Source organism: Lissotriton vulgaris, chromosome 7 (assembly GCF_964263255.1).
Source record: "Lissotriton vulgaris chromosome 7, aLisVul1.2, whole genome shotgun sequence".
Lineage (NCBI taxonomy): Eukaryota > Metazoa > Chordata > Amphibia > Caudata > Salamandridae > Lissotriton > Lissotriton vulgaris.
Window position 1 is genome coordinate 1,397,209,271 of NC_141695.1, and position 24,499 is coordinate 1,397,233,769.

At 43.3% G+C, this 24,499-nt stretch overlaps 1 protein-coding gene across 1 annotated transcript in view; it reads left to right on the forward strand.

Moving 5' to 3' along the window:
• The window catches only part of LOC147705711 (sulfotransferase 1 family member D1-like), a 517,747-nt gene that overhangs the window by 204,269 nt on the left and 288,979 nt on the right, over positions 1-24,499 (forward strand). The window lies entirely within an intron of this gene.

Below are 24,499 nucleotides of genomic sequence, written 5' to 3' on the forward strand. Positions count from 1 at the left end.
GTGCCTTTGCTATGTCTCAATATATGTGCTCCAGTGGATTTTGAGAAATTAATGTTTAAAAAAATATATATATCTGTGACAGCGCTCCGGTTAGCGCCCCGGTTCGCGTACCTGACGCGTAACAGAACTTCGCGAAGCGAATCTGATTGGCTCTCCGGTGTCTGTCAACATTCTAAACAAACCGGAGCGGCCGCCATCTTGTCTCTCGGTACGATCGAGAGACAAGATGTGGTGAAAAACGAAGGGGGAAATGAAGGAAAGGGGGCAAGGTAGACCACTCCTGACCCCCTAGGATTGATGAGGGGGATATTAAAGTGCCCCGCGGGGCAATAAATTTTGCGATTTTACGCCGTAGAGGCGCGTCCCGGTACGCGAACCGGGCAGCTCACCGGGCAGCTAACCGGGCAGCTAACCGGCAGCGTAGCTGTCAACATTGTAAACAGTCCGGAGCGGCCGCCATCTTGTCTCTCGGTAGGTTCGAGAGACAAGATGTGGTGAAAAAAGAAGGGGGAAATGAAGGAAAGGGGGCAAGGTAAACCCCTCCTGACCCCCTAGGATTGATGAGGGGGATATTAAAGTCCCCCGCGATTTTTCGCGGTAGAGGCGCTTCCCGGTACGCGAACCGGGCAGCTAACCGGCAGCGTAACGGGAGTCCGCCATCTTGTGTTTTTGGAGCGTCCGGTTCGCGTACCGGGTAGCGTCCCGGTAAGCGTAACAAGGGGAAAACCAAGAGAAACAGTAAAAAAAAAATTAAGGGAATAGATTTCCAGCAAACTTGGCAAAATTGTAGGGACTGTTTGTTTGATGTGCCTTTGCAAGGCCTCAAGATATGTGCATGTGTGGATTTTGTCTAATTAAGGTTAAAAAAAATATATATATCTGTAAGCGTGCTCCGGCACGCTTACGTTACGGGTTTTGTTTGCGCTGCAGAACCGATACGTCACGGTTATGCGACGCGTCATGAGGCGTCTCACGTGGCTACGTGATACGTCACGTAATAAAGAATATATTTTACAGCTATAGATATTAGCTTTTAAAAAACCAATGAAATTCACTGAAAAAACCATAGGTTATAGACCATATATAGTTAGGAATTTGCATTTACAAAACCTTGAAAATTCACTGAAAAAACCATAGGTTAGAGACCATATATAGTTAGCTGGACATTTTATTGACATAAAACCAATGAAATTCCATATATAGTTAGTTGCACTAACTATATATCGCGCACCCGCAATCCACTGCTGATGATGTCACATATTACATCATTCATGACATGGTCAGTGACATCACTGATGACATCACTGATGACATCTCAAATGACATCACTGATGACATCACTGATGACATCTCAAATGACATCAGTGATGATATCATGACACACCAATACCAGTTACTACATACGCACTCACTGATTCCTACGTCTACACACACATTGTAATGTATTGTAATGTATGTAATGTATTGGCATTTATATAGCGCACTACTTACCCGTAGGGTCCCAAGGCGCTTCGACCGCTGCGAAACCCTTCCTGGCTTCCCTGAGAGATGGTCCCTTATTGGGTATCTCCAGGGTGAGACCAGGCATCCCCGGCGGTCTGGTGGGGCCGTTAGTGAAGATGAGGCAAGCTAATGCCCAGAGTTGCCGAGTGTGATCGCTGATCAGAGTGGGCACCGAGGCGAGAGAATTATCGAGTCCGCTGACCCTGGTCCAGAAACCTGCCGCGCCGGGAATCGAACCCTGGTCCCGGGCCGTCCTCTGCTCTCGGGTCTGCCGCCTCTATCACTCATTCACCCATACAATCACTCATACATACAGTCACTCATTATTACAACACTATCATATGCACTCATACACCTATGCAGACACTCACACACTGCCACTCATCCATGGAGTTACTCATACACCTAGTCAGTCCTGTAAAGAATCAATCACACTTCCATTTCCTCATCTATACAGTTAAACACAGAACACCATACTTCAGTGACATCACTGATGACATCACTGATGACATCTCAAATGACATCACTGATGACATCTCAAATGACATCACTGATGACATCATGACACACCAATACCAGTTACTACATACGCACTCACTGATTCCTACGTCTACACACACATTCACTCATTCACCCATACAATCACTCATACATACAGTCACTCATTATTACAACACTATCATATGCACTCATACACCTAGTCAGTCCTGTGAAGAATCAATCACACTTCGATTTCCTCATCTATACAGTTAAACACAGAACACCATACTTTTCACACATATACTAACACATACTTACTCTCTTATACAATCACTGATACAAGTACACATTGATATGCACAGAGTCACACACCTCCCAGCCAGCCACACACACACTCAGTCTTCCATACATCCACTCATTCTTCAATATGTAAAACATATTTAAACTTTACAAAAACACACAGACACTAGATGATGTCATCAGTGATGTCATTTGAGATGTCATCAGTGATGTCATCAGTGATGTCATTTGAGATGTCATCAGTGATGTCATCAGTGATGTCACTGACCATGTCATGAATGATGTAATATGTGACATCATCAGCAGTGGATTGCGGGTGCGCGATATATAGTTAGTGCAACTAACTATATATGGAATTTCATTGGTTTTATGTCAATAAAATGTCCAGCTAACTATATATGGTCTCTAACCTATGGTTTTTTCAGTGAATTTTCAAGGTTTTGTAAATGCAAATTCCTAACTATATATGGTCTATAACCTATGGTTTTTTCAGTGAATATATATATATATATATTTCAGAGCACTTCTGGGAATCCAGAAAAAACGGGTCGCACTCACCAAAAGTAATCGCTTTGTAAAGTTTCCTTTTTATTTAGTTTTCATTTCATTTTTCAAACTGTCACTCCAGAACAGGACTAACAAAACCGATGAGGTTCACAGCAGCCGCTGCTTGATCACGGCATCTATCCACAGTTTTTTTCTCGTGATTTAAACAAGTTTGAAAACCGGACAATTACATCATTTCCTGTTGTTCACTTGACCTGCCCCTTAAGCTTGTGGGACATGTAGTATGTACTGAATATCGGCAATGCCAATCGTGCAAACATACAAAACTTAAAGAAGGATTTTATCAGTAATTGGCAACATTATTACCTGACACATTCATTGTTTGCCCCCGTTTGTTAACGATTCAGTATAATATACAGTGCCTATTCACCAGTTCATCACTATATGTGATACGATGTGATATCATAGGTTCCAATAAAGATCCATTTGCCAAGACTATCGGTCATCCAGGAGGTTGCACAGCATCTTTGTGCACCTTTGGGAGGAAGTAAATGGTGGCCATCACTGGGTGGGCCACCACTAAATATTTTCTTTCATCTTCATCGATTAATTTTTGAGCTGTCCAATTACAGATTCGTTGGTCTATTTCTCTTTTCATTTTAGTTGTTGGATTCACTTGTAACCTTTCATAATAGGTTGTATTCCCAAGTTGTCGATGTGCTTCATTTATATAGGCCTGTTTGTCTAAAATAACGACATTTCCGCCCTTATCGGCTATCTTTATCACTATTTCGTTGGAAAGGAATCTCAACATGTTTTGAAGTTCAGGACAATGACCCCGTTTGGTTTAAATCAGTCGGAGGAGCTATATGTGCATTTATAGTATAAAACTGTTTAAATACTGCAATGTAGAATGTAAATGTTCTAAATATACTAGATGATATCACATCGTATCACATATAGTGATGAACTGGTGAATAGGCACTGTATATTATACTGCATCGTTAACAAACGGGGGCAAACAAGCAATGTGTCAGGTAATAATGTTGCCAATTACTGATAAAATCGTTATTTAAGTTTTGTATGTTTGCACGATTGGCATTTCCGATATTCAGTACATACTACATGTCCCACAAGCCTAAGTGGCAGCTCAAGTGAACAACAGAAAATGATGTAATTGTCCGTTTTTCAAACTTGTTGAAATCACGAGAAAAAAACTGTGGATATATGCCGTGATCAAGCAGCGGCTGCCGCGAAAGGCGTCGGTTTTGTTTGTCCTGTTCTGGAGTGACCGTTTGAAAAATGAAATGAAAACTAAATAAAAAGGAAACTTTACTAAGCGATTACCTTTGGTGAGTGCGACCCGTTTTTTCTGGATTCCCAGAAGTGTTCTGAAATATTTATCGGCGTGGTCCTGCCGTTGGAAACCGCACCGTAAAGAGATCGCCGGTTAGCAGGGAATTCGGACTAACAACGTGACATATATATATATATATATTACCTACTGGCGGTCGCCAGTAGGTAGTTATAGTTAGGATCTACTTTCCATAGGAAATCCGCAACATTCTATTGGGAATAACTTTGGCGCCGGTGGACGAATCTTCGCGAATTTCTCAAAGTTCGTGGCTCGCTCCGCTCCTTCCCTGAAAATGTGGGGGGATTCGTCAAGCGGGGGCCAAGATAAAAGGGGGGTCCCAAAATGTGTTTTCCCAATGTTAATTTCCATAGGGCGGTCAAACTCACTTTTAGCCCGACCGGCTGAATGGATTTCCACCAAACTGGGCAAAATTGTAGGGACTGGTACCCTGATGTGCCTTTGCTATGTCTCAAGATATATGCTCCAGTGGTTTTTACGAAAATTAACTTTGAAAAAATATATATTGGGCAACATTGGGCTATATATATGTTAGAGCCCAAATGTAGCCCAATGTAGCCCAAAGATGGCCACCAGAGACAAAAAAAACCAAATGTAGCCCAAATATCAGCCAGATGTAGCCCAACAATTTGCTATTAAAAAACCTATGAAATTCACTGAAAAAACCATAGGTTTCACACACGTTATAGTTAGGAATTAGCATTTAAAAAACCTTTGAAATTCACTGAAAAAACCATAGGTTTCACACACGTTATAGTTAGGAATTACCATTTAAAAAACCTTTGAAATTCACTGAAAAAAACATAGGTTTCACACTAGTTATAGTTAGGAATTAGCATTTAAAAAACCTATTAAATTCACTGAAAAAACCATAGGTTTCACACCAGTTATAGTTAGCTGGAAATTTTACTGACATAAAATCATTGAAATTCCCACGTTATAGTTAGTTGGACTCACTATAACTTGCGCGCCTGCAATGCACTGCTGATGACGTCACATATTACATCACTCATGACATGGTCAGTGACATCACTCATGACATCACTGATGACACCATCCTTGTGACAGAGTGACAGACCTCCTTTCAGTGTAATGTAACCCTTGAAACACATATTCAAAAATAGAAACTAAAATTTTCAAAAAAATAGAGATACCCATACCAGTTTCAACAACCAATTCAGTAATACCGCCATCTATATACACATCCACTCATTCACCAACAGTTCTATATAGTCACTCATACATATATTCACTCATCATATGTAGTGAAACACCTATACATCCTGTTACACACCGACAGTCATCCAAAAGTTACTCACACACATAATCACACATGCAAATAAACTATTGATCATCCATTTATTTGCATATACAGCTAAACACACACTACCACCTTACTTCTAAGGAAACTTACACATACTTACTCTCTTAAACAATCACTTATAGAAACACATACTTATTTAAACAGGAACTCTTACAATCTCTCACTCTCATATATACTCACTTATATACATCAATACTCACATATACTAGATTAAAACATATGTAGTTACTCATTAAGACACTAGTGAGACAGTCATTCACTCACTAACACACACATATACACACTCATCCACCCATACAGTCCTGCACATATGCTGTCTTCAAAACACATACAAACAGTGAGTCAGTCATTGATGCATCTATGTGCTAAGTAATACCCCCACCAAACCATACAGACACTCATACTGATACTAAAAAATATAAAACAACAAAAAAGAATAAAAAAACAGTGACACCATCCTTGTGACCGAGTGACAGACCTCCTTTCAGTGTAATGTAACCTTTGAAACACATATTCAAAAATAGAAACTAAAATATAAAACATATTGATTTTTCAGAAAGACACACATTCCCTGGATGGTGTCATCAGTGATGTCATGAGTGATGTCACTGACCATGTCATGAGTGATGTAATATGTGACGTCATCAGCAGTGCATTGCAGGCGCGCAAGTTATAGTGAGTCCAACTAACTATAACGTGGGAATTTCAATGGTTTTATGTCAGTAAAATTTCCAGCTAACTATAACTGGTGTGAAACCTATGTTTTTTTTCAGTGAATATATATATATATATATATATATTAAGCAATTCCTCAGACCTCCACGGAGCGTGGCAAAAGAAGAGATGGACCCCACGGCTTAAGGCAAGATGTTATTTATTTTTTACCTTTCAAGCGACGCGTTTCGAGTATCAAGTACTCTTGTTCACACGCCTGATTGACGTGTCAGCTTGCTTTTTTAATGCTGTGTTTCCCTGACCCCTCCTATGGGCCACACCTCCTGCAGTGTATCACATGACCAGGTTCATGGACATAGAAACGGTACATAATACATATGGGATTCAGGAAACGACATGTCGCGTTCTCCAAAATTTACAAGCTTGCCTGTAAAATATATATATCTCCTAAAACAAATCACATTGTTTTACTATGTGTAATGGTCCCATGATTTCATGATGTTATAAAACCACATTGAAAAATATTGTAATAATTGCACAAATTTCATTTTAACAAATATCCTCACTGCATAAATGCAGATACCAATGGTACATAAAGTGACTAGTGCAGCTTGTTAGAAAATACTAATTTGATAAATGTTGTACCGATTGTGAACCATTGATTCATGAGAAAGTCTATATAAATGTGGTGAAAAACCACAGTGTTTACCCACGAACTTCTTTCCTACATATTTATTCAAAATTTAAAATTGATAAATTCTGTATTTCATAAATATTAAGACCTATTTACAATTTACATACTTAAAACCAAGTATAAGTGCTAGTCTTTACATGTGCTTAATTTGTGGAAAACAAAAATAAAAGGGTAAACACAAAGAAAAAAAAAGGAAACTGATTGAATTTTAGAACTATATACAATACTTGAAAAGGATAGGGTTGATCTTACACATGCTATTAATTCATAGAATTATCAGGTGCATTAATTTCATTTATGTGCCCTGAGTATGTGCATGTGTGCAGCTCTATGGGTCTCTAATATTGACATAGGTCCTAACCGGACTCTAATTACTCATAGAATGACCAGAACTTGACAATATTCTCATGTGCTTGCTGCGGACCAATACTGACCAAAAAGGTGAATTTACAAAAAGTTATGGAGATCTTCGGTCGCGTTCAGACCATTGGGCTGTTTGCTGTCAAGCTAAATGATATATCTTGTTTCCATCTTCCTTAATATTCTTTCCCTGTCCCCACCCCTTCTCAATGGGGGCACTGCATCGATGACAAAATATCTTAAACACGACAGATCCCTGCCGTGTTTTATGTGAAAATGGCATGCCACAGGATAGGCTGCGTCATTGTTCACAATGGGCCGGAGATGCTGCAATATCCTGACTTGCACCTGACATGCACCTGCGACTTTATGGTTCCAACATAGCACAAACCACAGGTGCACGTCAGGACATATACAGCAAATTCCGTGCGGCAATTGAAATTGCCCTTAATTGCAGTTTTAGTATGGAAGAATGGAGTATCATAGTGCGTGGTGTTCTGCCCAAATTTGCATGCCCGGCAGGAGGAGCATTTAAAAAAGCCCCTCCTGCTTAGCCAGGCACAGCCGCTACCCAGCTCAGGACTGGCCTTAACCAGTTTGCTATGTATGCTGTAAGCCCTTCTGAAGGTGACAGTGGGTTTATCAGGGACTCTCGAGCATAATACACCATCAGTTTGTAAGATGGGCCAGTGTCTGTGTATGATGGATTTAATTTTACGCTGTTGCTGGCTTAAAGTAGTTATCAGCCATGGGGTTTCATCACTGCCTGCTGCTTCGACAGGCTTGGATGTTAAAAGGGATTCCCTTGACCTTTCCTTTGTTTTGGTTACTGCTCTGGAAAGGGTGGATTCACTGTATCCCCTAGCCCTCAACCGTTCCATCATTAGTTTAGCTCCTTCGTCAAACTTTTCTGTTGTGCTGCAGATTCGTTTTAAGCGCATATATATATTTGGAGCATTTATATATATAGTCAGTAGGTATATATAGTTAGGATTTTTTCTCTATGGGACTTTTGAAAATTCTATGTCTAATAACTTTGGCGTTTGTGGAAGGAATCGGCTGAAATTTTCAGGAAAATGGCACAGTTTGTTTCTGAGCAGCCCCTGAAAATCTGGGGGGGTTTCGTTAAGGGGGGGCCGAGAAAAAAGGGGGGTCCCAAAACGCGTTTTTCCCATGTTAATTTCCATAGGGCGTTTGGCCTCACTTTTAGCTCGAACGGCTGAATGGATTTGCACGAAACTTGGCAAAATTGTAGGGACTGTTAGCCCGATGTGCCTTTGCTGGGCCTCAATATATGTGCTCCAGTGGATTTTGAGAAATTAACGTTTTAAAAAATGTATATATCTGTGACAGCGTCCCAGATAGCGCTCCAGATCGCGTACTTTTCGCGTCACGGAGCTTTGCGAAGCGATGCTGATTGGCTCTCCGGTGTCTGTCAACATTCTAAACAGTCCGGTGCGGCCGCCATCTTGTCTCTCAGTAGGATCGAGAGACAAGAAGAGGTGAAAAACGAAGGGGGAATTTAATGAAAGGGGGCAAGGTAGACCCCTCTTGACCCCCTAGGAATGATGTTGGGGTTATTAAAGAGGGTCCCGTGGGGAAAATAAAAAAAATTTGATTTTTCACGGTAGAAGCGCTTCCCGGATCGCGAACTGGTAGCGAAACGGGAGTTCGCCATTTTGTGTTTCGGTTTAATTAAATTACAGGGTATAAGGGGGTATAAGGGTACGGGAGACCCCCTTATACCCTGTATCCTGATCCCTTATGTTTTTTGAGGGTGGCTGAGGAGGCTCATATATGTTGATACATGTCTTCCAGTGGTTGTGCGTGAGGGTTTTATTTTTTTTGCTGCGTGACGTCTGTTAACGTTCGATTCGATGGAAATCAGGAAGTGTTGACCGCCATTTTGTCACTGCGAGTAAATATTTTATTTGTTATAAATAAATCATTATTGATAAACATTGTATGCGCCATCTTGCCTTTTTTGCAATGCCACACTTTTGTCAAGCACAGCAGCTATTTTAGATGCCTTGACCAGACCCACTGTCTGCACCCTCGCAAGCATCTCCCCCACGCACTGGTCACTCCCGCTCTCTCTCTCATGCATGGGCCAGAAACCTCCTCCCATCTGCGCTGTTCTTCTCTGAGAATAACACCCTGTGCCCGCCCGACACCTGCCTTTCACCCTATTCACTACTGCACCCTCTGACACTCCTCTTCCTCTGTGTCCGATTGTCCAGGCCCGTCCCAGGCTATCACCTAGCCCTGCAGATGTAGTTTATGGCCTCAACTGTAAAGAATCACCCCTCTTCAAAGAAGTTACAGTAGATCAAGGCCCCCACCCGATGAGATCCGTCACACTACACGCGTTCCTGCAATCTGATAACCATCCTGTATTGTGATTGGAGAGGGGATTCTCACTGTGAGGGTGTGTGGGACTGAGCCTGAAGCGGAAGATTCCAGGGATGCCTTTTTGTACATCAAAGTCTTTACAATTATGTGTCACATTAAAAATATATAGCACTCCAACAAAGTAGAAGGAAAATAACACTTTAATAACTTATAAATATATACATCTCAACAAAAACAGTAAACACCTTAAAACATTTTTTATTAAAACAGAAGCAACAATGGTTTATGACATGGGGAACAGTAGTGATATCCTGGGCGGGTGATGGAACTGGGTTTGTTAATGGAAAAACATCTACAGATAAAACTATTGGTAAATTATACTTCTCCGGAAATTTTAAACTCACAAATGTTTCATTTGTGTAATCGTTTTATGAACATGTACATTAAAAAACTAAAAGAAATGCCAAGAACGTCCCATGTGAAAGTGAATCTTATCTGGCAAGTTTTTTTCTTTTCCTTCTCATGAAAAGAAAGTTAAAGCCAGGTTCGTTACCTGCCTCATCTGCAAAAAAAAACTCTCGAGAGGGACCGAAAAAAAATAGCGCTATGGTAATCATACCATGCATCGGCACATGGAGAGGTGGCACCCTCTTAATTATTCTAAAGCACAACTTCGAGATTTGGGGGATAACCCCCGACCGGCAAAAACATCCACCAATGACTTAGCAATAAGTGAGTCAGAGGCAAGGGAAACGGTCCCAAATCTGCAAAAGAACTTTGGGCAGATGAGATTGACTTGTGTAGCATGTGGAAAATTAATTTCATGCGGAGAGATCAGTATTACTTCAATAAATACAGTAATCAATGATGCATTAGAACTTAATATCAATTCATTTTCCGAACGTGTAATCAGTACCTGTCCCATGTCAATTCATTGTTCGAACGTATAATCAATACCCATCCCGGATCAATTCATTGTCCGAACATATAATCAGTAAAAAGTGCGACAAGTGCGACAAAATCATATCGATAATTCATTGTGAGCAAGTACCAAAAGTTTCGACAATTCTAACCTTCAATAAATACAGTAATCAACGATGTATTAGAACTTAATATCAATTCATTGTCCGAATGTGTAATCAGTACAAGTCCCATGTCAATTTATTGTTCGAACGTATAATCAATACCCATCCCGGATCAATTCATTGTCCGAACATATAATCAGTCTTATCCCATATCAATTCATGTGCTAAAAACTGCATACATATCTCATGATATCAAGGCTAAGCAATCGGGGCACAATAGTTTCATTTGTACCGGCGCCATTTTGGGTGAGGTCTGGAAGGTCCAAGTATAGTCAAAATGTCTCCACCAACTCGTGGTTGGACCGGGACCTCTTTCGGCAGTCCAAAAGTTTACGTTGAAGGGTAGTAGAGGGGACTGGCGACATGAACCATCAGTCAAAGAGGGGTGGGAGGCAAAAATCTCTCCTACCGGGTCATACTGGTGTCCCACCGGAACTGATCAAGTTGGTAGTCTTGCAGGATTTTGGTGATTTCAAGACTGAGGCCGGCGCCGGCATGAGCGCGCCGACGTCCCGCGGCTACGTCGTGGTCGTTCCGTGGGTGATCATGGCAGTCATTCCCATGGCTCTTATAGAATCTTCAAAGTTGAGGAGAACGTTTCTGGATGCAGGACTCATTTTGTAGTTGAACTCAGAAGCGCTGTTGCACCGCAACAGTGGACGAGACCCCCGCTGGGTGAGCGGAGCATCATTGCCTCGCAATAGTGGACGAGACCTTTTGTCGGGTGAGTGCAGCGTCGCTGCATCGCAAGAGTGGAGGAACCCTTTTGTTGGGTGAGTGCAGCGTCGCTGCATCGCAAGAGTGGACGAACCCTTTTGTTGGGTGAGTGGAGCGTCGCTGCATCGCAAGAGTGGACGAACCCTTTTGTTGGGCGAGTGGAGCGTCGCTGTATCGCAAGAGTGGACGAACCCTTTTGTTGGGTGAGTGGAGCGTTGGGGGTGCAGCTGAGGGGCCCCCACCTGGGGGGGTGGCAGAGGCTCGTTCGCGCCGCCTCTCCCTCCCAGCGCACCCCACGCCGACACCTGGCGTTGATATCCGTGATGTCCGGACCAGGCGATAAGAGGGTGGGGGTTGGAGGCAGAGGCAAGACATCCCCCCCCCGTGGCCTGCAGGGCGCCGCTTTAGGCCCGAACGGGGAGCTCATATCAAGCCGGGGCCAGACCTGGAGATACGGGGGGGGGGGTCGGTGGCATATGCAAGACATCCCCCCCGTTGTCGCAGTCATTATCTAAGACAGAAGAAGAATCCCGTCAGCCTCGGCTCCTCTCCCGGCCCACCTTACGGGATGACCTCCCGGCCGACGGCTGCCAGCAGGACTCGCCCTACACGTGCCGAAGGCCTCGTCTTCCGGATGGGCGTAGCCGCGAACCTGTTGCACTTCGGGAGTTTCCGGAATGGGGGTAGGTATCTGCTGATTTGTATTTATTTCATGTTACCGTTATTGGGCGTGGCGGGCGGTGGGACAGACATGCTTGGAGCAGTGGGGGGGTGGCGGAGCCTAGCTACCTCGTGGCTGCCGTAACGTCAAGCTTGGATTCTTTCACCATTTTCATGTTTCTTATTTCTAGCGAAGTCAAAAACTCATCAGAGGCCTACTGATTTTGTTCGATTTCTTTCCTTTCCTTTTCAAGTGTGTTTCATGCTAAAGTTTCTGTTTAACAGGATACAGGGATTACTTCGTATTTTACATATGTCTTCTTTATTAGGGGTTCTCTCCGGTTGAGTCAGATGATGTACCTCTAATAAATGGTCCGGGTGGAAGTAGTTTCTCAATCAGTGGGGAGTGACAGATTACAACGGGGGACAAAGGTCCCCCCCCTTCACTACTTGCAAAGACTAGACAGAATATTTCTATTCCACGTTATTTGCAAACAGAGAGTTCCTCGAAAGAACTATTCCTTGAACAATAAATTTCCAGCCAATCAATCAATCAGGCATGACGGATTATAACGGGGGACAAAAGTCCGCATTACCTATCCTTCACTATCTGCAAAGGGAGACAGAATATTTCTATTCTTCTCTGTTTGTAGACAGGGAATATCTCAAACAGCAATAATCGATTAAAAAAATAGTAGGATTATAACACTTTAATAACTTATAAATATATACATCGCAACAAAAACAGTAAACACCTTAAAACATTTTTTATTAAAACAGAAGCAACAATGACAACTAACAGTAGTGATATCCTGGGCGGGTGATGGAACTGGGATTGTTAATGGAAAAAGATCTACAGAGAAAACTATTGGTGAATTATACTTCTCCGGAAATTTAAAACTCACAAATGTTTTATTTGTGTAATCGTTTCAGGTCAAACGGATTGTGGGACAATGTTGACAATGGAAGAGTCACCAAAAGGCATTTGGATCGATGTTGCAGCAGGCTGTCATGTATATAGTTATTTAATAAAACGTTTTACCCTGTTACTTTGCTGGTGTGTTGTATATATTTATAATATTTGCATAGGGTTTGTCGTTATTTTGGGTGGGGTGGGCGGCGGAGTCGAGCTTTCTTGCAGCCATCATGGTGTGGAGCTAATTTCATCTTACTAGTTTCGTATTTCTCATGAGGGGTTGTTCTTAATGTTTCTATTTTAGCGAGGTCAAAAACAGATCCCATTAGTGGCCTACTGATTTTGCTCGATTCCTTTTGTTTTTTTAAACTATTTTTCACTATCTGCAAAGACTAAACAGAGTATTGCGACTCTGTGCTTGTTTGTAAATACAGAATGAACCAAAGAGAACCAATTCTAAAACAGTAAATGCTTAGATAACAATCAATCAAATGGAGAGAGAAGCAGGCACGACGGATTACAACGGGGGCAAAGGCCTGCGTTAACTACCCTTCACTATCTGCAAAGAGAGAGTACTCCTAAGAGAAAAGAGGGGGGGGGCAGCGTTCAAAGCACATCAGCGTGCATAAACACGAAAATGTTTTTACCTATCATGTACTTGACATTTGACAGCATTTGATATTTGCTATTAAAAAACCATTGAAATTCACTGAAAAAACCATAGGTTATAGACCATATATAGTTAGGAATTAGCATTTACAAAACCTTGAAAATTCACTGAAAAAACCATAGGTTATAGACCATATATAGTTAGGGATTAGCATTTACAAAACCTTATTTTACTCGCATAAAACCATTGAAATTCGCATATATAGTTAGTTGCGCTAACTATATATCGCGCACCCGCAATCCACTGCTGATGATGTCACATATTACATCATTCATGACATGGTCAGTGACATCACTGATGACATCTCAAATGACATCACTGATGACATCACTGATGACATCATCCAGTGGCTGTCTGTTTCTGAAAAGTTAAAATTTGTCTTACATATTGAAGAATGAGTGGATGTATAAGTGTCTGGATGAAGGATTTAGTAGGTGCATGACTGACTGTATGAGTGAGTGATTAAATGTGTCTCACTGAGTGCATGGGTTAGTGACTAAACTGTCTTAATGTGTGCATCATTATGTCTGTTGTTCTGTAAACTGCTGCATGTGTTGATCAGGAGCTATATGAGTAACTATATGGGTTATTGGTTGGTTGCCCAAGTATTTGTATGGGAGACTGAGTGTGTGTGTGGGTGGCTGGGAGGTGTATGACTCTGTGCATAGATGTGTGAGCAGTTGATTCACTAGATCTATGGGTTCAAAAGTGCATGTGGAAACAGCTGTATGAGCGGTTGACTGTGTGCATGAGTGTATTGGTGAGTGAATGGATATCTCAGTGCTACATGTCAAAGTAAGTACATATGTAAAACACAGTACATGTGAGAGTTGACATATATAAATAACTGTGCATAAGAGCCAGTGAATATTTGAGTGGCTGTATGGATCATTGTGAACTTGTATCAGGGATTGGATAAGAGAGTAAATATGTGTTAGTATATGTTTGAATAAGTAAGGTGTGTATAACTGTATAGTTGAGGAAATGGAGATGCGATTGATTCTTTGCATGACTGACTAGGTGTGTGAGTAACTCCATGGATGAGTGACAGTCTGTGAGTGTCTGTTTACACTGAGTGTATCTAAGGTTATATTAGAGTCTGAAGAGGTTCATCGTATTATCACATGAATGATGTCATCATTGATGTGATCAGTAATGTCAAATGAGATGTCATCAGTGATGTTATCAGTGATATCATTTGAGATGTCATCAGTGATGTCATCAGTGATGTCATTTGAGATGTCATCAGTGATGTCATCAGTGATGTCATTTGAGATGTCATCAGTGATGTCATTAGTGATGTCACTGACCATGTCATGAATGATGTAATATGTGACATCATCAGCAGTGGATTGCGGGTGCGCGATATATAGTTAGCGCAACTAACTATATATGCGAATTTCAATGGTTTTATGCGAGTAAAATAAGGTTTTGTAAATGCTAATCCCTAACTATATATGGTCTATAACCTATGGTTTTTTCAGTGAATATATATATATATATATCCATGCTCCAAACTTCCTCGTTGTAAAGAAAGGAAAGCCCTCTCAGGGGCGAGTTGAACACTTTATTTCAACCTCAAAGTGGCCAGACGCGTTTCGGCAGTTGCCTTGGTCGATGTTAAATTGGCACGCCCGACACAGACTTTTTTATGAACGTAATTTCATTTACAAGTGCACAGACATGAAAAGAGGACTTTGTTATATACATACGCCATCTTTAAGTATAATATTACGCTATTAGTGCATCATTATTGCGCTGTTTGTCTGTAAGTACATACAACCCATGAATGTATATACTCCAGCCCAATTCCTGGTTCTCATACGCTGCGAAAAATCCTGCATTAGCATAGACGAACATTTACATCATATATGGCGCAATACCATGCTTAATAAAGCCCATGATGGGCATTGCCTCTCAACAACATACCTTTTCATTGCCATCAAGCCTTGCATAAGCATAGACTCTTTACTCTGTAATTCATACATTCATCCAACACTAAGAGTTATAACTATCACAATTCATAAATTTTCTTCTTGCACTGAAACAGATAAAAATTCATATCACTTCATTATCATTTGCCTAGATGCACTGCTAGTTCCTCATTTGTATTTAATCCTTCAAGATTTCGCGTTTGCAGGTCGATGATGTATCGAGACTCTAGTCTCCTCAACATCATCAGCCTGTCACCTCCTCTAGGATGTTCGGGAACATGATCCAGGGCAAAGAATGTTAGGAGATTCTTATCACTCTTATGTTCCAATTGAAAATGCCGGGCTACCAGATATGTCATATCACAGTTCTTGATAGCCCTGGTGTGTTCAAGCACTCTCTTCTTAGTTTCAATGGTACTCCCAATGTATTGGAGTCCACATGGGCAGATCAGACAGTACACAGTATAGGGTGTACTACATGTTAGAAATTTCTTGATCTTCATTGTATTATTTCTTTCCTGGGATCTTAAAAGATAAAACCTTTTTACTCCCAGTTTTTTTTTAAATCACGGGGTACGCGCACCGTACGCGTACCGTACAGAGTACAGTAAGCTTACTGTACAGAGTGCAGTAAGCTTACAGTAAGCTTACCATACTCATACGGTGCACGTACCCCGCGAATTAAAAAAAAAGAAATAAAACAAATTTGGGGGCCTGGGGGGCCCTTGTGGGACCCCCTGAGCAGGCCTGGGGAGTCAGGATGCTTCTACCCTGCTCCCTTTGCGTGTTTTGCACCTTTGTTTCACTGCTTTCTTGTGCCTTGGTTCTACCGAGGCACAAGATGGCTGCCAACACTTCCTGGTTTGGAGTGTTGACAGACAGTGGCAGCCAATCAGCATGCCTTCCCGAGAAAGCTGCATGCTCATTGGCTGTCAACACTTTTAACCAGGAAGTGTTGGCATCCATCTTGTGCTAGTGTTGACAGACAGTGGCAGCCAATCAGCATGCCTTCCTGAGAAAGCTGCATGCTCATTGGCTGTCAACACTTCTAACCAGGAAGTGTTGGCATCCCTCTTGTGCTCGATAGACAAAGGCAAAAGAAAGCAAAAAAACAAACGTGAAGAACACAAAAAGGGGGCAGGGTAGATACACCTTGACACCCTAGGCCTGCCCAGGTGGTCGCACAAGGACAAAAAAGGACCAAATAAATTTAAAAAAACCTGGTCTGTTTTTTTAAAAATTACCCCCGGGGGGACCAAATCGCGGAGGCATAGTGATAAAGAAGTGTGGGGGGTCCACAATCCCCCCACACTTCCCCGGGAACTGCCGCCCCAGGGGCAAAGCAACGCAGCCCCTTGGCGCATACTGGAGGCTTCTGGTGGGCTAGTTGGCCCCCAGGGACCCCCAGTATGCAAGGGGAATTAGTTCCTACTCCTCAAACACGCCAGGGGTTGCGCTGCAGAGAGGTGTAAAAAAGGGTGTGGCCTCATTACACCTCTCTGCAATGCAGCCCCCTGGCGCATACTGCAGGTTCCAGGTGGGCTAGTTGGACCCCAGGAACCCCATGTATGCAAGGAGAATTAGTTCCCCCTCTGCAAACATGCCAGGGGTTGCGCTGCAGAGTGTTGTAAAAAGGGGGGCCAGCCCTCTAAACACCTGCCTGCAAAAATGTAGTAAATCAGTATAAAAAAAAATTAATACATTCAAAAATTGTCATTTAAAAAACCGTCGAAATTCAATGAAAAAACCATAAGTTTCAGGCCTTATATAGTTAGGAATTAGCATTTAAAAAAACATGCAAATTCTATTAAAAAACCATAGGTTTCAGGCCTTATATAGTTAGGAATTAGCATTTAAAAAACCTTGCAAATTCACTGAAAAAAACATAGGTTTCAGGCCTTATATAGTTAGGAATTAGCATTTAAAAAACCTTGCAAATTCACTGAAAAAACCTAGGTTTCAGCCCTTATATAGTTAGGAATTAGCATTTGCAAAAACCTTGCAAATTCACTGAAAAAATCACTGGCTTCAGGCCTTATATAGTTAGAAATTAGCTTTTAAAAAACCTTTGAAATTCGCTCATAAAACTATAAGTTTTAGGGTTGTTATAGTTAGCTGGACATTTCACTCATACAAAACCATTGAAATTGCTCCTATATAGTTAGTTGTACTAACTATATTTCGCGCACCCGCAATTCACTGCTGATGATGTCACATATTACATCATTCATGACATGGTCAGTGACATCACTGATGACATCTATAATTATATCGTCGGCATATAACCCGATCTTCCTAGACCACCCCTCGAATTTGAACAGGGTAATCCTCTCTGCTGCTCTAATCCTACAGGCTAGGGGCTCCCATTAACCAGTACCCGATACATGGGAGACTGATATAATGAGGCAAGGGAGGTGCTAAAGTTTGAGCCCAGTTTAAGGTGCTTGATCAAGGCCTGTAGATACACCCAATTTACCCGATCAAACGCCTTGGCGGCATCCAATGCGATGACCGCCAAGGGAAGATCATAAGCAGAAGCCACATCTATACTACCAATAAGGGAAAAAGTTAGTTGCTTCAGGTATCTGCCCTTAATGAACCCTTTTTGGTCCTCGTGCACTAGCTGGTGTATAACTTTACTCAACCTATCGGCCATAATCTTTGCAAACAACTTATAATCGCAGTTCAATAGTGATATAGGCCTATATGAATCCATATTCTTTGGGGACTTCTCAGGCTTAGCTATTAATTTAATATTCGCCTCATTCCATGAGGGAGGCAGAGAAGCCTTGCCCAAAAAAACCTCATTAAATAGCTGAGTTATAAAAGGCGCTAAGATATTAGTCAGTGCCTTGTACATTTCAGCTGGAAGCCCGTCAGGTCCTGGTGCTTTCCCCGCTTTACTTGTTTAATCACCTCTTCCACTTCTGCCTGCGATATTTCCAGATTTAATGCCTCCTGGATGTCATCAGACAGTGGCTTCGCCGCCACTGACCACCGCTCTAGTACTTGGGTTTCAGGTGCAAGATCCTCCTTATATACTCCCATAAAATACCTGTGGAAGGCTTCCACTATACTCTTAGTGTCCGTAACCATCTGACCTGACTCCACCTCCCTCACTTCCTTTTTCAAATTTCGTGCACGATCATTTCTCGCCTTCCAAGCTAGCAATTTGCTACTTCCTTCCCCATACTCAAAATGCGCAAGTTGAGTGGCATCCCATTTCTCCTTAACCCTCTGGCTTAGAACACCCGCCAAATCTGCTTTTGATTCAGCCAGCGCAAGCAGGGTCTTTGCCTCAACCTCCGGGCCACCCGAACTTACAATGACCCCCTCCTCCTTCCGGATGCGTATCACGCTGCTTACGTCCCGGGCATGATGGGGAATGTAGTTCTAAACCCTAGAACTCAACAGAAGATCGGTACAAAGAGGTCAGCGTTACCGGTGCATGAACTGTGACAGTACATACCCCCTCATGAGGGACGCTGACCAGCACCCGGTTTATTCGGACACAAACGGTGGAACCTCTCCACCAAGCGAGGGGCATGAACTGCCCCAGCAGGTTCCCAGGAGTTCTCCTCCGGCCCGTAGCCCTTCCAGGACATCAAATAATACACGCGCCCCCTCACCAGCTTAGAATCCAGCACTAAGCATGGGCAAATTTTGGGAATCTCGCGTTCGCTAATTTTACGGATTTGCGAACTCGCAATCCGCAAAAATCCGCGAATTCTCGCGAATTTGCGGATTGTTTTTTTTTTGTGTTTGCGCGGGTTTCTGCCAGTTCGCGAGGGTTTGTACAATTTCGCAAACGCGAACTTACCTGTCGGGTTGCAAGTTTTGCGAACTTGTTGTTTCTACGTGTCCAGCCTGTTTGGGACACTCTTCTTCATCACTGCCACCCTTTGTCACCACTGCCACTCTCTGACTACTCATGCCACCCTCTGGCCCACCCATGCCACCCTCTGTTTCATCACAGCACCCTCTGGTTGTCCAGTGTACATTATTGTGGCAAAGCAAAGCACACCTTCCCTGCCTCAAGTGACCTGAATTAATTTGGGGCTGATTAATGTGTCACAGAATATTTTTTTAGCTGGCACCTGCTTCCTTAGTGCTTCCTGATTAGTGATCTTTTGCACTTGCTAAGTGCTTTCATTGTTGCAAAATTAGTTACAACACCTGCCCTGCCCCAACTGACAATAATGAATTAGGGGCTGATTAATGTGTCACTGTTGGATTTGAACTTCCAGCCTGGCTCCTGCTTGTCTCCCTTAGCTGTAATTCAGGACCTTTGTGGCATATGTGTAACTATTCTGAGGGTCAGAGCAGGGTCACATAATAGTTGCAAGTAGGCAACTGAACTCTGGAGGGGCCCCTCAGGAAGCACTACAGGAAATGGCTACTAATGATGAGCTTGAACTTTTGAACCTGGTAAGTAGTTTCAGTTTTGCTAAGATCGTATTTCTGCAATTTAGCGCTTATTCGCGGGGCGCGAAGTTGAACTGGGAAGCCGCGAACTCATGCGAACAGTGCGAGCAAGCCATAAAATCCGCTGCTCGCGGATTTGCTGATTTCGCAGGAAATTCGCGAATCTCGCGGATTGCGAATTTACCGAAAATCTGCAAAATCCGCGAGCGGAACGGATTTTCCGCCCATACTTATCCAGCACCCTCTGAACCTCATACTCTCGGTCCTGAAGCACCCATATAGGCGAAGGGCACCGCCGTACAGGGCAGTGTGAGGGTTTCAGGAGGGACACGTGGAAAACAGGGTGAATCCTGAAATGTGCCGGCAAGCGCAGTTTCACTGCCACAGGATTGATGTGTTTTATCACACTATACGGGCCAATAACCCGGGGATTGAATACACTATGTTTCTTGAACCATATGTGTTTGGTGGACAACCACACCCGATCCCCTTTTTTGTACACAGGGCAAGGCCTCCTATGTTTTTCAGCTTGAGCCTTGTACCTTGTCTTGGCACGTATAAGATTCGAGCGTGTGGCAAGGAGGATCTTGCGGACACGCAACAATCTGTCCCTGACGTCCGGCAGTCTGGCGTTGGTATCTGGGAGCAACAGAGGGTTAAACCTAGGATGGTGGCCATAAGAACTATAAAAAGGAGTGTGAAGTGTGGAGTAGTGTTGTGTGCTGTTGTATGCGATCTCAGCCACCCAGAGCCAATTCACCCAGGCATCGGTGTTATCCTGCACATAACATCGCAAGAATTGCTTGAGCGTTTGGTTCAGCTGCTTTGTTTGCCCACCGGTTTGAGGGTGGAAACTGGTAGAGAGGGAAGAGAAGAGCTGTAGTTCTGTACATCTGGTTCTCCAAAAAAGAGCCGTAAATTGCGCCTCCCTGTCAGAGACTATAACCCTGGGGAGTCCATGTAGTCTCACGACATGTACCAAAAGGAGATGTGCCAACTGCCCTGCTGTGGGAACCCGGTTACAGTCAATGAAGTGTCCCATTTTGGTGAGGTAATCTATGACTACTACTATGGCCTCACAGTCCGGCTTCCGAGCCAAGCACAGCACCGAAACCGCCCTCATCGCAGCAACAGACGACATTCGAACTCTACTGGACAATGGAGACACAGTCGCCCTCATCCTCCTCGACCTCTCCGCAGCCTTCGACACAGTCTGCCATAGCACCCTTCTACAGCGCCTCAAAAACATCGGAATCCAAGGAAAAGCACTGGAATGGATCACCTCGTTCCTCTCCGGAAGAACCCAGAGAGTCCGCCTTCCACCATTCAAGTCAGAGGCCACTAAAGTCATCTGTGGCGTACCTCAAGGGTCCTCACTCAGTCCCACCCTCTTCAACGTTTACATGAGCCCCCTCGCGGCCATCGCACGCCAACATAACCTCAACATCCTCTCCTACGCCGACGACACTCAACTGATCCTATCACTCACCAGAGACCCTAACACGGCCAAAACCAACCTACACGAAGGAATGAAAGAAGTAGCCGAATGGATGAAGCACAGCCGTCTGAAACTGAACTCAGACAAAACAGAAGTCCTCATCTTAGGTTCCTCCCCCTCCGCCTGGGACGACTCTTGGTGGCCAGAGGCCCTTGGAAAAGCACCCATCCCGACGGACCACGCACGGAACCTGGGCGTCATCCTGGATTCCTCACTCTCGATGAACAGACAAGTCAACGCCGTTTCTTCATCTTGCTTCAACATTCTTCGCATGCTCAAAAAAACATTTCGCTGGATCCCTACCGAAACTAGAAAAACAGTCACCCACGCTCTAGTCACGAGCCGACTGGACTACGGAAACACCCTCTACGCCGGCACCACCGCAAAACTCCAGAAAAAACTACAACGCATCCAGAACGCCTCAGCCAGGCTCATATTAGACATCCCGCGTAAAGAACACATCTCTGATCACCTGAAAAACCTCCACTGGCTCCCCGTCAATAAGAGGATCACTTTCCGGCTCCTAACCCACGCACACAAAGCACTCTACAAAATCGGACCCGAATGCCTCAACACACGACTATCTTTCTACACCCCCTCCCGCCAGCTACGATCCTCCAACCAAGCCCTTGCCACTGTACCCCGCATCAACAAAACCACCATGGGAGGTAGATCCTTCTCCTACCTAGCAGCTAAAACTTGGAACTCACTTCCCACTGACCTTCGCCTTACTCAGAACCACCTAGCATTCAGAAAACAACTCAAAACGTGGATATTCGACAAGTAACTCCCCACCCTTCTTCAAGCGCCTTGAGACCCTCTGGGTATGTAGCGCGCTATATAAATCTTTTGACTTGACTTGACTTGACTGATCTTTAGGGAGGCCTACTATGAAGTCCACAGAGAACCTTTCCCAAGGCAGTTCAGGAGTGGGCATAGGTTGTAACAATCCTTGAGGTTGTTGTCTGTCCGCCTTCATCTGGGCGCATTTCGTAAATTCCTTCACCCACCTTTGCAGACCAGGATGTACTGAGGGCCACCAGAACTGTCGTAATGCCTTCTCCAACGTTTTGGCATATCCAGCATGTCCAGCACAAGGTAAATCATGGCATCATGAAAACACAGTCTTCCGTAATGCTGCGGTAGGGATCAGGACTTGTGACCCTTTCATGGGTATGCCTTGTTTCAACGTCCACTCTTTATGGTGTCTTATCCACGTTCTCCATGCACAGGTTTGTACCCCTGTTTTGACGTTCAGCAGAAAATTCTCGCTATGCGTCGTACACAGAACCTTAGAGGGTTCGATAATGGTTCTCTCTGGCGTTATAGCATGCATTTTTGTGTTTTCCTGACGTGTTAAGGCATCAGCCTTCTTGTTGTTCACTCCAGGCCTGTAGGTTAACGTAAAATGAAATTCTTCGAAAAACAGCATCCAACGTAACTGGCGAGGAGTGAGGTGACGTGCGGCTCTCATGAATTGCAGATTGCGATGATCCGTGTAAACAGTCACTTGGTGGCGTGCCCCCATGAGCCAATGCCTTCATTCCAAAAAATATATTTATTTGTTTTTTGAAAAATTATTTCTTTTAAATTTTTAATTTTTAAACATCCGACATTGATAGTTCACTAGCAAAAGTGAATGCTTCCTATTTATATTAATTGCAAGTTAGGAAGGAGGGGAGAACTCGAAATGTTAAGACAAATTTGTGAATATATATATATGGGGGTGTTGGAAAGATGTGTGAAACAATACAAGGATGTACAATCTAGACACTTAAATTCAAACACATTCATCAGACTCATACAACGTCATTTTTACAACATATATACAAATGTGTTAGACAAACAGTGGGGGTGGTCTGTGGGAAAAGGAAAGAGTTTTTTTGTGAGGATAAAATCCCTAGATCTAGAACCTTTCTAAATCCAAGGTTCTAAAAGCAACATTGGATCTTTTTCTTTAGATCACATTAGGTGATACTTGATACTTTTAAGAAATTCAAATTATTTACAACAGCGATTGGCCTAGGAAATCAGATAAATGATGATAAGGTCAAAACACAACAAAGTCGAACACAGCAAGGTCATACAACAAGGTCGACGCGTTTCGAATCCCTTAGATTCGAGGGATTCTCTTCAGGACCGTAACAGAATTAATCTGTTTAGGCTTTCTCGAATTCTCATCTGAAGTGAAGTTTTCTGGGGCAAGTATGTTTCTCTTATCGTTCAAATCATTGTTCAAGGCTGGCGTTGGAAGACATCATCTCTTATCTTCTATTTAGCTTTTTTGTATCTGTTTTTTCGGCAGATCCAGTTTCTCTGAGTTCTCGTTTTGCATGTCTCTCAGGCGCCTGAGAGATGAGAATGATGGGGAATGTAGTTCTAAACCCTAGAACTCAACAGAAGATCGGTACAAAGAGGTCAGCGTTACCGGTGCATGAACTGTGACACCTCCCTTCACAACTGTTTAAACGCGCCCTGTCACCATTCTAAGTTGAGAGATTAAGTGCCATTCAATCCTAAGGAACCCTAGGGTCAAACTAGCCCACTAGGTACCTCCAGTAAGTGCAACAGAGCTGCGTTGCATAGAAGTGTAAAAAGGGGCGCGGCCTCTGACAACCTGTCTGCAACGCAGCTCCCGGGCGCACACTGGAGATGTATGTTGGGCTATTTGACCCTGAGGGACCATCAGTATTGAAAGAGAATTAATTCTACAACTTAAAATGCGCCACGGGGCGCGTTTGCACAGTGGTGAAGGAAAGGGCTTGGCCTGAGGTGATATGTCTGCAAACACGCCCTGTGGCGCGTTTTAAGTTAGAGAATTAATTACTCCTCAATCCTGCGTGTCCCTGGGGGCCAACTAGGCCACCAGGTACCTCCAGTATGCGCCAGGAGGCTGCGTTGCAGAGAGGTGTTCAGAGGCTACGCCCCTTTTTACAACACTCTGCAATGCAGCTCTGTGGCGCTTACTGGAGGTACCTGGTGGGCTCGTTGGCCCCCAGGGACCCTCAGTAGTCAAGGGGAGTT